The sequence below is a fragment of the Haemaphysalis longicornis genome, unplaced genomic scaffold (genome assembly GCF_048455015.1).
Source record: "Haemaphysalis longicornis isolate Haplotype H1 unplaced genomic scaffold, Haemaphysalis longicornis Haplotype H1 scaffold_3, whole genome shotgun sequence".
Taxonomy (NCBI): Eukaryota; Metazoa; Arthropoda; class Arachnida; order Ixodida; family Ixodidae; genus Haemaphysalis; species Haemaphysalis longicornis.
This window is the reverse complement of record NW_027526335.1, coordinates 60,148,053-60,160,769: the sequence shown is the minus strand read 5'-3', so window position 1 is coordinate 60,160,769 and position 12,717 is coordinate 60,148,053.

Sequence of the window (12,717 nt, the reverse complement as noted above, 5' to 3'; positions counted from 1 at the left end):
AATGCTTTTCTGGAACCAGCTGTATTAACAAATTGCATAGCAACCATTGCAGAGCTGATTTTTCAGTGAGGGCAATCCAAAGACCCTGTTGCGCGTTTTTTCCACATTTGCCCTTCGAAGCTGCGAACAAAAAAACATCTTTTTTGGGCTGCACACTCTAATGATTGTAACATTGGATGCTGTTCTTTTATTAAATGATGAAGCAACGCATGAGCCAGCATTTTGAAATCATTCAGTCCAAATCCTGGAAGCAACACCACCATTAAGTGGCTTAAAGAGGTTGACCACAAGCAAAATACTTTGTGAGCAGATCTGTACGATGGTGCACAGAATAGTCAAGGAAGGACAGACGACCGGGTGAAAAGCAAAAAAATAACTTTGGCAGTGATTATGAAGCTGGTGCTTTTTAAATAAATGGCTCCAGTGGTGTCTTTGGCAAAAAAGTATTGTTTTTAACCTCTTTTTTTACTTTAAACTCAATTATCTCAAAACAATGTTTTTTCTTACATAGGTACCATTATTTCCTATATCGTTCACGATAACGAGCTGATTTTTCCCCCTGTCATCTACATAACGTTTCACACCTGCTGTACTAGAATTGAAAGTATGCACGAAACAGTTTTCTTGTTACACAATTTTTAATGCTAAAATAATGCCAAAATTTAGGTACTAACAGACAAAAAATTATAAAAAACTGAAATTTTTAAGGATGTTCAAAATTCTAGTACAGTTAAAAGAGCACAAAATTTGAAAGAAAATGACATATACGTTATGTAGATACCTTTATTAGATGCCGAGAAAAATCTACCTCAAAATGGCCAAAAATGCATGGGAAGTATAGGGCTTACCCTGTGCCCTTAAGGATGCTTCATTTTATCGTTTTTCGTAAAGGTAATATAGTACCAACACATTGAATTCCTTGCCTGGAAATATTTATTCTATTTCATCTAAACGTACGCTGAAATTGAATATGATAAAACGCATTGATGGAAGAGAGCTACCCAAATAGATCGAGTTAGTGGCTGGCTTATAGGGTTTCGCATGCTGGTTTAAAATATCACGTTAAATTACCATATATCGCTGCAAAATATTATGTATTTTAACTTTCTACTTTCAGGAGACCGTTGCGTTGGCTGTCGAGACCGATAACAACGCCTTTCTAGGCGCAGCCGCCGTCTACACACCGCTGACCCGTCGTATATCGTACGCTCTACGATACTTACCACGAACGTCACCTTATCGCTCCACGACGTGTTAATCTAACAAATGGTGAAAGAGAATGATGATCTAGCCTCACGCGCTTTCGAGAAATTATGTGCACCGTGGCGTTGTGTGGGATGTCAACTGTGCGCTATTAACAATTGATGTGTGCCGCTGCAAATTGTAGCAAGTACCGAAGCCCAAACTAGAGCACCAAAAGAGAAAACTCTCGCGCTCGCACCAAATTCAATTCACTGTGAACTTCAAATTATCGCTTCTGGCGTGACAGCCACGTATCAAAGTTGCGTAATTGCCCGTTCAGTTTCGCAACATCTTGTCCATGCGGGTTTGAAAACCAAATGTAATTCAGCGGATGGTTTTTAACACGCGCGATTGATGTTCAACCTCCATTTCTCCATCTACATTGTGCGTACCGTCACCCCTTTCTTCTCTCGCGTGCTTCTCTGCAAGCCGCTCCCTATTACCTAATAGGATAGCTTTGGCCTTGCTCAAAAGGCCCATGGCTGCGTTTAAACGTCACAAGGGCACTTTTTCTCCAGGTTTAATGGTCAGTTTTATTTACGATCCGGGGCTTACGACACAAGGCACTCATCGGAATGGTGCTGCATCCGCAATGCAAGAAGTCCTTGTTACTGCATTGAAGCCACGACAAGACATGATATGTGGCGTGGGATAAATTCAGTTGAGTAGATAGCAAAGAGAGGCACTAAAATTTCTTTTTTCCGCATGTGCGAAGGAGGTATGAAATCGTGATTTTCTTGAAGAAGTATACACGGTTCCGTACCGACATAGGTCCTTGTTTTTGAAGTTGAAACTGGCCCTAAGACTTTTCAACTTCTGAAACAAAGGGCTGCAGAAATCTATTCTTGAAACGGGTATCAATCTCTCTTTAGGGTCGATTCGTGACAACTGAAGGCTTCTAACTTTATATTTGGACACCTCCCAGTCCTTATTTGAATCTGCATCAGCTTATTCACAATCTCATCTCTTTGTCCTGGTATGGGTACCTGGCCACGCTAACATGGACGGCAATGCAAGAGTAAACGCGCTTTCCCGAGAAATATCCCCGTGTCCGTTTATAGTCTGGCCAACCTCACAACCTCATACCATCCTCCTTCCACTCGTCTTCACGATCGCGCAAGCCGTAAATTTAATTTACTCTCATATCGCCTCGCCCGGCAATCCCACCCTTCTCCAGGCCCGCGCCTCACTCGCGCCCAAACCGTTCTTCTCCGCCAGGCTCATACGCGCTCCCTCCCATCTCATCACATTCTAAATCGCATACGTAAGTGCTCCGGTCCCCCAACCTGCCCTTCTTGTGGCGCGTACCCCTCTATCCCACACTCCTACTGAGACTGCCACCCCCCGAAGCTTCCCCCCTTCCTCTCCCGTATCACCTCATGGGACACTTGGCTGGCTCCCCCGCCCGGAACAGACGTTCGGGCCGCCGAGGAGTCTCTATGCCTTCATATCCAGAAGATCTCCAAGGACAATCCGGACTATTTTGAAGACAGCTAGTGACGCCTCAAGGTCCATAATTTAGCTGACCTGGACATATGTCGGTGAATGAGCAAGAAATGGTTTCTCTCGCTCTCTCTCTCTCTCTCTCTCTCTCTCTCTCTCTCTCTCTCTCTCTCTCTCTCTCTCTCTCTCTCTCTCTCTCTCTGATAGTGTGCATTTATATTCGGTGTCAGAAGTATATGAGCTGCTTTCTTCTTTTGCCCTCAGCGGTTCGGATATGCAATACACTGTTGAGATCGAAAAAAATTTATAATAAAGGATTTATTGCGGCGGGCATTGACTGTCCCTTCCCCGCCCCTCCCCCCCCGCCCCCTTCGCTCAATAAAAAACTCACCATGGGCTTTGTGGCGGCACGATCATCTTGCGGTTATTGTTCCGCCTGAAGGCTAAACTGTCATATAATTAAAAAAAAAAAGCCGGTTGTAATATCTGCAAAATCCCAGAAGGAGAGAAAAATTACGCCCACCTCCCCTCGTGGGAACCCTGGTGTGATGCGCGCTGAGGGGGGTTCAAGCGCAAGCGGAGAGCAACCGTCGACCGAAAGGCCGCCGGAGAGCGGCACACCGGTTATATGTGCAGCGCGCCCGAAGGAGAGGAGTCCGCGGAAGAGAGAGTACTGCACATGCGCCGGCGCCAGTGTGTCTTCCGCGGCTATGACGCGACACAATCCACTTTAATCCAATCCAAATCCAATCCAAATCCAATCCAAATCCAATCCAAATCCAATCCAATCCAAATCCAATCCAATCCAAGCCAAGCCAATTGATTTGAATCCAATCCGATGCCCCTCGCGAGAGAGGGGCATCGGAGAGGAGAGGGGGTGAGCGGCGGAGAGCGCAGCTCGCACGGCGAGAGAAATGGGGGAGGGGAGGACGACAACAACGCCGACGACGCTGCATGGACAAGGCGAGTGAATGAGATGCAGTCGCATCTACAAAATAGTTTGGTGGTTTTCACAATCTCCAGAGCTGTGGAAATCCACAACACTCAAAGCAGACGTGGAATTTCTACGTCGGCTCTTTTAACAAATCAAAATCGCTCTTGAGAAATAGTGATGGAGCGAGATCATGGCTATCAGCATAGTTATAGATGCGAAAAGAAATGCATTTGCAGCTTTTATGTAGAAACAGTGCACTTCGAACATTATATACCACATTTATCACCGGTTTATTTTGTGTGCACTGAAGGATGAGGCCCACTCTTGCAAATCTTCAACTGCTCCTATCCTGCCCTGTACGAATCCGCTCTTTGCCACCCAGTTTCGTCAAGCCCATTTTCTGTCAAGATAGCGGTCTACCAGCACGACCATATGGTGGTTTCCGGCTCACATAGGCCGGGAGCTCCGCAACGGCCACCGAAACGTCAACGAGGTAGCCGACGCCGCGGCCCGTGATCTCGCCACGTGCCGAGCCGCGCCAGCGACGGACGCCGACGTCGATGAGGAATCGAGCGAAGAAGGAGAAGACTACGACGCGGAACCCCTGACCACGTACGGCGCGACGCTGCGCTGGTACAGGGAAGAGAGGCGGGCCTACCCTCCGCCCCATCCGGGGCTCGCGAGGAGGGAGGCCGTGCTTCTGCGGCAACTACAGACTCGGACGGTGCTGACGCCGGCGCTCGCGCGCCACGTGTGCCCGGACCTGTATGAAGACTGTGTGTGCAGTGTTTGTGCGCAAGTGACCGCGGACCTGACCCACCTGATGTGGGGTTGTGAAAGACACGACGCGAGTGACGGGAGGCTGACCCTTCCTCCGGACGTTACGGACTCGATCGGCTCTTCGGAGCGCGAACAGCAGCTAAGGGCTATCCAGCGGCTCGAGGCTGCACTGGGCAAGCAACGGCGAAAGGAGAACCCGCACTCCTCTCGGCCTCCTCCTGCGGGAGCGAGGGCTATAGGGGAGACAGCGGCGCCACTCCAAGTAGCCCGCGCCGACCAGACGCAGGCCTCGGGGTCGGCCCGACGCCGCAGTGAGCGGCGAAGACTACGGGACGGTGAAGCCCTGCGAGGCCTGACCCGTCCCCGACTACAGGAGATCCAATAAAGTCCTTTCTCTCTCTCTCTCTTCCTAATAATAGTACTGTCTCTGTAGCCGTTTCGTTACCCTCGCGGTGGCTCCATGGCTAAGGCGCTCTGCTGCTGAGACAAAGTACGCGGTATGATTCCCGGCCGCCATGGCTGCTTCTCTGATGGAGGCGACAAACAAAAACGCCCGTGTGTCGAGATTTTGGCGCATGTTAGGTGGTCCAAATTAATCCAGAGCCCTCCACTGCGGTGCGCTTCACAGCCCACGCGTAGCTTCGATGTGTTAGCTCCACAATCATCATTATTGCCATCACCACCAGCCATTTCGTTGCCGTGATTTTCATCAATTCTCAGTTCTCCGTATTACATGCCCACCCCAGCTGCACTACCTTCTTTTAGTTTGAACGTCGTCTCCCCGAGTGTGCTCCCTAATCGAAGACGTTCGTTTCCCTCCCCTAAGCGTTACGCCTATCGCGATTCTTTCCATACATGCTCTTGTGGCGGCCCAAGTTTAATTTATTGGCGATTAGTAAGTCTCTCAGTTTCACCTCCGTACATCTTATCCAAAGTACGCATTCGTCGTGTACCTTGCCAGGGGTAGCCTACCGTCCGTTATTTGAAATGTCAGCCGAATGCACCCAAGCCCACAGTAATTATGAATTCCCGGGCTGAAGTTTCACATGCAGCAACGTGCGTTTTATAAAAGGTTATCTGAAAACGTTTTTGAAACAACTAAGGGCACCCACTACTTTGAAACCTGGTTGACGAAGAAATATCATTCATTGCGGTTACACCAAGAGGACCCGTCTCTGGCTTACCCGTGTGCGCCCCATCTCAGTCGTTCGGTTGACGTGTTAGTACATCGTCTTCGTCTTGACGTAGCCTACGCCCGAAAATGTCTTTATCCTATTAGATTTGCTAATGACAGATGCTGTGCTCGGGGACACAAACCTGAAGATGTGTGTCATGTCCTGCTTGAATTCCCTCTATATTGATCAGAACAAATTAGGTGACAAGCTTATTTTGCCATCCCGTGCAACCACATTTTTCCGGAACCTGTTGGGTCAGTGGGACAATGCGCGTAACCGAACCAAAGCCTTTCTTGCCCTAAAGGGGCCATGTAGACAAAACACAGTTTGGTTCATTCGAAAGCATACCTCGTTAGAATCACGCTGACACCGCTTGCAACGTAAAATTCACTCGAATAAGCTACAAAATTAGAAAAGAACAAAGTGACCTTGCGAATCACTAGCTCATTTCCCGCACTAGATCATATGACGTCATACGCACAACCATAAGATTTGCAGAGGCCGGAAAGAGCGAATGCAAGTTTGGGAGGGTTTATAAGCTCGCAGAAGAAGCAATTTTCGCTTACCTTATTTACCCGATTCTAACGCGCACCCGATTTTCCTGGCAAAAAAAAAAAACGAACAGACTTGCACCTCCGATTGTAACGCGCACTGGACTTTGTGACCCAGACAAACGAATGCGGGCGATTTATTTCCCGAAGTAATCTCACTCATCTCACTCCTCGTCGCTCTCCGCTGACCACAACATCTCGTCCTCGGTGCCTTCAGGCGCGTTCGCGATGCCATACTTCTGAACGAACGTTCAACCATGGTCGATGGGATCGTGGCCCACGCCTTCCACGCCCATCCCGAGAGCTTCTCCATAGGTGCACGCTTCAGCCGACCGCTCGTTTTGAACGCTTGGGAGCCGCTGCTGCCATTGCTGTTATCAAGCGCGCAAGTGAAACGATTTGACGATGTGTGTGTCCGAAAAATTGTTACTAAAAGATTTGGCGCCATATTGAGATGACGATGGCGATGGTTGGGACAAAATTTCAGCTGTTTCGGCAGTTTCAGTTTTGTATCCCATTCTAACGCGCATGCGATTTTTCGGCCTATTATTTTGGAAAAAAAGTGCGCGTTAGAATCGGGTAAATACGGTAAGTGAAATGCATATTCATTTAATAGTAGTTAGAATAGTGCGGTGAAACCATGGAACACTGGGCTGCTTAAGTTTTGTATGCGTGATTCGTCATGGCTGTAGAAGTGGACCATGATCGCCTTCCCACCGATCAGCTTCCGGACCAAGATCGCCTTCACAACGACGGACCAAGATCAGCTTTTGGAGCAGCAGCCGTAGAGAAGGATCATGTACTACCCCAGTGTTGCGAGTGAAAGCGAAAAGGCCGGTACTCAGTCACTTTCCGAAGATTGAAACTGTCTGACTTGACAGCTGTCGATATCAAAGTGACGTTATAATGGTTTCGTTGTGAACGTTTCTCATGAGAAATCCATGAGCGTAATCTGTAAGGAGATTTAAACGGTTTTATATCCGGAAAGAGCACTAGCTCACATCTGTGGCGTAGGGTGGCTCCCGGAGTTTCCTCACCCGTGACACTTTTCAAATAACCAACGTTCCTGGGATTTCAAAAGTTGTTTTGCGTAGTTATTTTGGGGCAGCGCTTCAGTGTGGCTAGTTACTTCTTACTGGGCGTGGTCTCAGACCATACGCGTGCAGGGAAGACCAGCTCTCAGTAGTAGATAGCCGGGCTTTACCCCTGCCCACACAATTTGACATCGGCGCGCGGTCGTCCCAGCACTTATGACCCAGAGCCTTACGCCAGTTTTGAAACTACGGCCAAACGCTATTTTTTTGTGCGTGTGTGTGAACAGTGAACGCCGTTTTACGTTCACAGTACCAAATCGCTCTGTTCTTTTTTTGTTATGGTGACGTTATATAAGTTAAAGCCACTCCACTGCACCCACAGCCACTTTTTTAAGTAGCGCCATCCTTTGAAGAGTGCCGTCGCCTAGTTCCGCTTCCGCCGGATTCGGAAATCCTGTGCCCTTCCCTCTACAAAGTTCGGCGTTGGGCAAGAACAGTCACCGGTGGTAAGTACCTGCACGTTTATGCGCACTTTCCGAGTGCTCTTTGGCTGTCCACGCCGACTTGCTGCACTGCAAAATCAAAATGCATTTATCCATTTATCGGCGCACCGCGATGACGCGGTTGCGGTAGCAAGCGGTGGCGGTTGAGCATTGGCCGACAAAATTATCTTCCGCTTCAGTCCCTCCTCCGGGAAAACGAGGAAAATGAGGAAGCTCCTCGAGCGTGTTCACTATTTGGAGGACGAAAGTACTATGGGAGGGCTTAGACATAGCTTCAGAAGCAAAGTAACAGCGCAGCTCCACCCAATGCTTGCATCAACGGGCCGCGAAAGCGCGGTAGTTGAGTCAGTGGTGAAAACGCTGTCAACAAAACATGGCGGAACATCCGCTTCCATAGCTCGGAGAAACGCATAGGAGAGGGCCGATTGGCGCAACTTAACCTAGGTGGCGTACGAAAACAGTATGAAGGGGCTTTAGTATAATTCTGCTCCTGCCCAAGCTCTGGGGATTTTGCTTCCGGTCAGATTATCCATTGCCCATACAGAAAGACACAGTGTGACGTAAACGCAGAGAAATCGAAGAGCTCAGTCATTACATATGAACGATGCCTTCCGACACGGTATTTGAACTTTTCCCCCCGATGAGGCTGCGTACAAAAAATATATGAACAACGGAGCAGAAAAGAACGGAACAGAACAGAACAGAAAAAGACACCTGTACTTTTTATGTTTGCCTTTTGAAGTCAATTTTCAACGCCGTATCTACCTAGCGTGAGCGCTTCAGGTGAATATCTGTACTGATACGAAACAGGTGCAAGTATTTCCAAGCTCATCGTTACGAGAAGAGAATGCCAACGTGTGCGTTCGATTGAACAGCGACAATCAAGATTCCTTCACGAAAAGCGCTTGAAGACACGGGCGGAAGAGGAGGGGACATACGGCGTCATCGTGTGTCCCATATTCTCTAATACGTATCTTCCAAGGCTGCTTACGATTAGTCAAAACGAACTAGCCGGACTGTCTACTCGGATGAAAATTCCAAAACGCCGAAAATGAATTCATAAAGGCATTCTTTACCTCCCATCTTAACATTCCTTTCTATACCCCAGGTTCAAACTACGAACCATAGACCAGCTTGTGCCATGTAGAAAATCGCCTGCGAGGCAGTGCCGACTCGCATGTACAGTGCCATGCTTCAATTGCTCAAGTTTAAACTAGAGGCGTACTCTTTTTCTTTGTGGTATATTTTTTGAGGCAAGCGCTATGCAGCCACGAAAAGTGCGCATGTTCTTTTATGTTTTATTTATCGTCGTGGCACACTTTAATCAATATTAATGCACCCGTAATGCCGCATTCCGCATGGCGTGGTCGCGTGTAGCGGTACAGACACATTCCTGTCACACCGCGTTCCTGGGTTCAATTCTCGTACCTGACACGGTTAGTTAGGTGACATGATTTTCGGATTTTTGGACGCCTCTTGCGGACGCCAGCTGGCTGCGTGCTTTCACAAACTTTTTTTCGCGTCAACAAAAGCGATAGAAGGAGCTATCGCTCTGCTGGCTTCATTTTTTTTTTCGCGGAATCACCGCCTACTTTGCTCTGTTTCGCCCTGAAGTAGAACAAAAAAGCCAATAGTGAAACTTCAAGTAGCGTAAACGCCTTTCCGTCCTTGAAGTGCAGCGAGATCTCGCAGCAATAAATACAAAATCGTGTAAATCGGGCTGTTTAGTTTGCGTTGTATTGCTTCCTAAAAGAATATCATTCCCAAGCCGGTCCTGCAGGCAGGGACCACGGAAGCATCGCCACCGCCTTAGACAGCGAACTCCATCTACACTGCTTTCACTATCTGGGACGGCGGCCATTAGCTCCAGGTGAGACTGTATTGGCCCAGTAATTTGTTCTCCGGTAGGATTCAATGACCCGCAGCACCACGATGCACACAGACGGCGCCCTTTGAAAGTGACCGAAAACTTCGAGGCCTACAAAGCCATTCGTTTCTGTGGCCGAAAATATAGGTTTTTCTTAAGAGCTTTAGAGCTCGACATCTAGGGTCCCGTAATTGTTACAATTGAAGCATTGGCGACTAAGCGGCGCCCCTTTAGTTTCGAAGGCTGCAGAGATCGTGACGCGTGCTTTCCCTAATAATGGAAGCCTCGGGGAAATCTAAAGATTAGGCCCTGAACAGATGCATTGTTTTCGTCGACAAAAGGTTCGCTTTCGTCTGCAGCGCAATAAATTCCGGATTAAGATATGCAGGTTAGTAGTTGTTTTGGCACATTTGTCCCCGTTCGTTCAATTCTGGCAAACGAGTGATTCCTCACACTTGGTCCTTTGTCCTTGTCCATATGCTGGAGATGGCAGCCCTGTACCCCTTATAAGAATGGCCTGCTTTTTGACGCTTCCGTTCTCAGCAACACTTTTCTGGAAAACTTCGGTAAAGTCTTCCCCTTTCCGAACATTGCGCATTGTGAAATTCGGTTGTGCTGTGCGAACCTGTGTATACTACATGGGGATATAAATATAGTCTTGCAAATCAGCATACAAAACTTCAACCGCAACCGCTAGTGTAGCAGAAATATGCAGGAAAGGTCGGGGTAGTCGCTACCCATTTAAAGTAAAACAAACGTAATTAAAAATTAATTTTACAAAGACACTCAATTTTGCTATAAACTGATGAGAAAGACACGCGGTTCCGGTCTTCTTGCACGCATGTTTTGTGCGTGACTTTTTTTTTATTCAAAATCCCAACAAACAGTTGTATCATTGGAAGCTAATTTTTGTTCCACAGTTTACCTGCGAAATCTTCGTCTAACAAAGAGTGGAAATGGCAATAAAATACCCGGTTTTGATAAGCCATACCCTTCTAACAAATAAAAAGGAAAAAGAAACATCTCACCAAGTATAATTTCTCGTTGTGCAAATTCCCGAAATATGAACAGAAAACAGGTAAAACGCGGCAGGGACTCGATACGAAGTCAGGAGCGCTTTTTTCTCAGACTTTACACCACGGGAAACATCAACTTGCTTACGTCGGCTTGCAGTGCAGTCCATAGAAACAATTCGATCCGGTTCCAGCCGTAGTCTAGGACAGCCAACAACATTCGCTTGTTTCTAAGAGCGGCAACGCTGGAGGACAAACCTAGGAAGCGATCGCGATATGCCCACGCATTGGAAGTCGCCACGGCCATTATCTCCGGATCAGCAGAGTAGTGAGCTGCTGCTAATGGCCACGGGTGGACTTGCTCTGTTTTTTGTGTGTGTGTGTGTGCGAAAGGAGGGAGAGAAAGAGAGAAGAAAAAGAAAGAGAAAAGGAGTTGAAGAGTAAGAAAGAAGGGGAGCAAGAAAGAAGAGGCTATAAAATGAAGAGCCAAGGATTCTGAACGACACGAATATAATTTTTAATAGGAAAACCTATAAAAGGTAATCGTTACTCGCACCTATTGAGACAGAGAGGAAAGCCATTTATTGAATGATCTGGCCTTCTCCACTGCTAAGATAATCACCGTAAATAGAGTGCCACTTTTTAGCGAAACGGTAGCGGAAGCACCGCAAACATGCTGAAGCGGAAGCACGGTTACTTCCTGAAGGTTCCTTGACACCCGGAGCTTACACGAGTGCACTTTTTAAGAAGTGCGTGTGAAGCAATTATTGTTCGAAAGTTCACACACCGAGAATAAACAAGGACCAAGGAAGTTAGTTCGAAACAAGGCAGGTTTCTCCAGCCTTGCACCACCCGTGCGAGCTGCGAAACTTTTTTTGCAGTGCAAAAGCGCTAGGAGCGTCAAGGTCAGAAGTCTGGGCGTGTACTTTGATCAGCCACGTACGTGCAGTCTGAAGCCCAGCACAGTGTTAACGCGGCACTGAAGTAAATGTCAAGTTTTGTTTTCGCTTGCACTGCGTACACTGGCTCAAACACACTTTTCATCGTTTATCCGGGTGATAAGGCGGTGCTTATTTTATAAAGCCCGAAAGAAGAAAATTACCCTGCGCAGTCTGCGGCGGCCGCATCAATTGAAGCAGCGACGTCCATACAAGGTGCTACGTGATTGGACGATGCCGGAGATTGCAATTCAAACCAGTTTCGGTTTAGGTTCTGTGAAACAACACGCTTGGCATCCGACGTTATCGGTGGCTGTGCATTCTCTATTTCAGTAATCAGCATGCCACTCTTCTGCCATGTAGTAGGCTGGTAAATGTGGCAGATAAGCGTATCAGCATGACTTGGAATAGTAACAATCACTAGCCAAGGCGTACGCAGTGGATGAACGTTCTTCGCGCCAACGCAGACGCTCAAATGCGGTGTGCTTCTCCCCCACCTTTGGAGCTTGCCTGGCTCGTGCCTGTATCGAAAGACACGTGTTCGCACTAGGCTAACGGTTCCGCTGGTTCATGACTGTGACCGCAAGCAGTCGGTGCTTATGACAACACCACGCCAACGAGAACTCGTCAGCGCATCAGGGTCAGTCTGCAAGCGTTCTGCGAACCCGCTCGTTGAGAAATGAACGTTACAGCGCAAAAATGGTGAATTTAGTGTAGAGAAGATCGCCCAAAAACAAATAAATCGCTAAAAAAAACATGCGCTATTGGGGAATTGCAAAACACTAAACCTTGTGCTCCAGACCACTCGGCTATAAGCCATCGCCGCCAGGGACGGAAATGTAAAGTATATAATGTATTGCCAGCTTACATTTTTATTTAGTTTTACCATTGCAAGCAGCTTACATGACTATTTAATAGCGCTCGTGCAGTAAGCGTCCCTTAAATTTTCACGACTTTAGGCGGAGAGAGAGAGAGAAACAACATCTTTATTGCCTGCGAGAGGTTACCTGCTGTCGCCGGCCTCCTGGGGGGGGAGGCAGCGTGTTCGGCCGCTGGCGTTCAAGGGCCGCCAGCGCAAGCTGAACGGCCTCCCGCTGTAGGTTACAGTCCGTGCTGGCCACCGCACTGGCAAGGTGTGGTGGCAGCGTGTCCGTGAGTGGGCCTGTCTCTTGGCACTCCCATAACATGTGCACCATGGTGGCTTGATCCCTGCCGCACACCGCACACACATCACTTT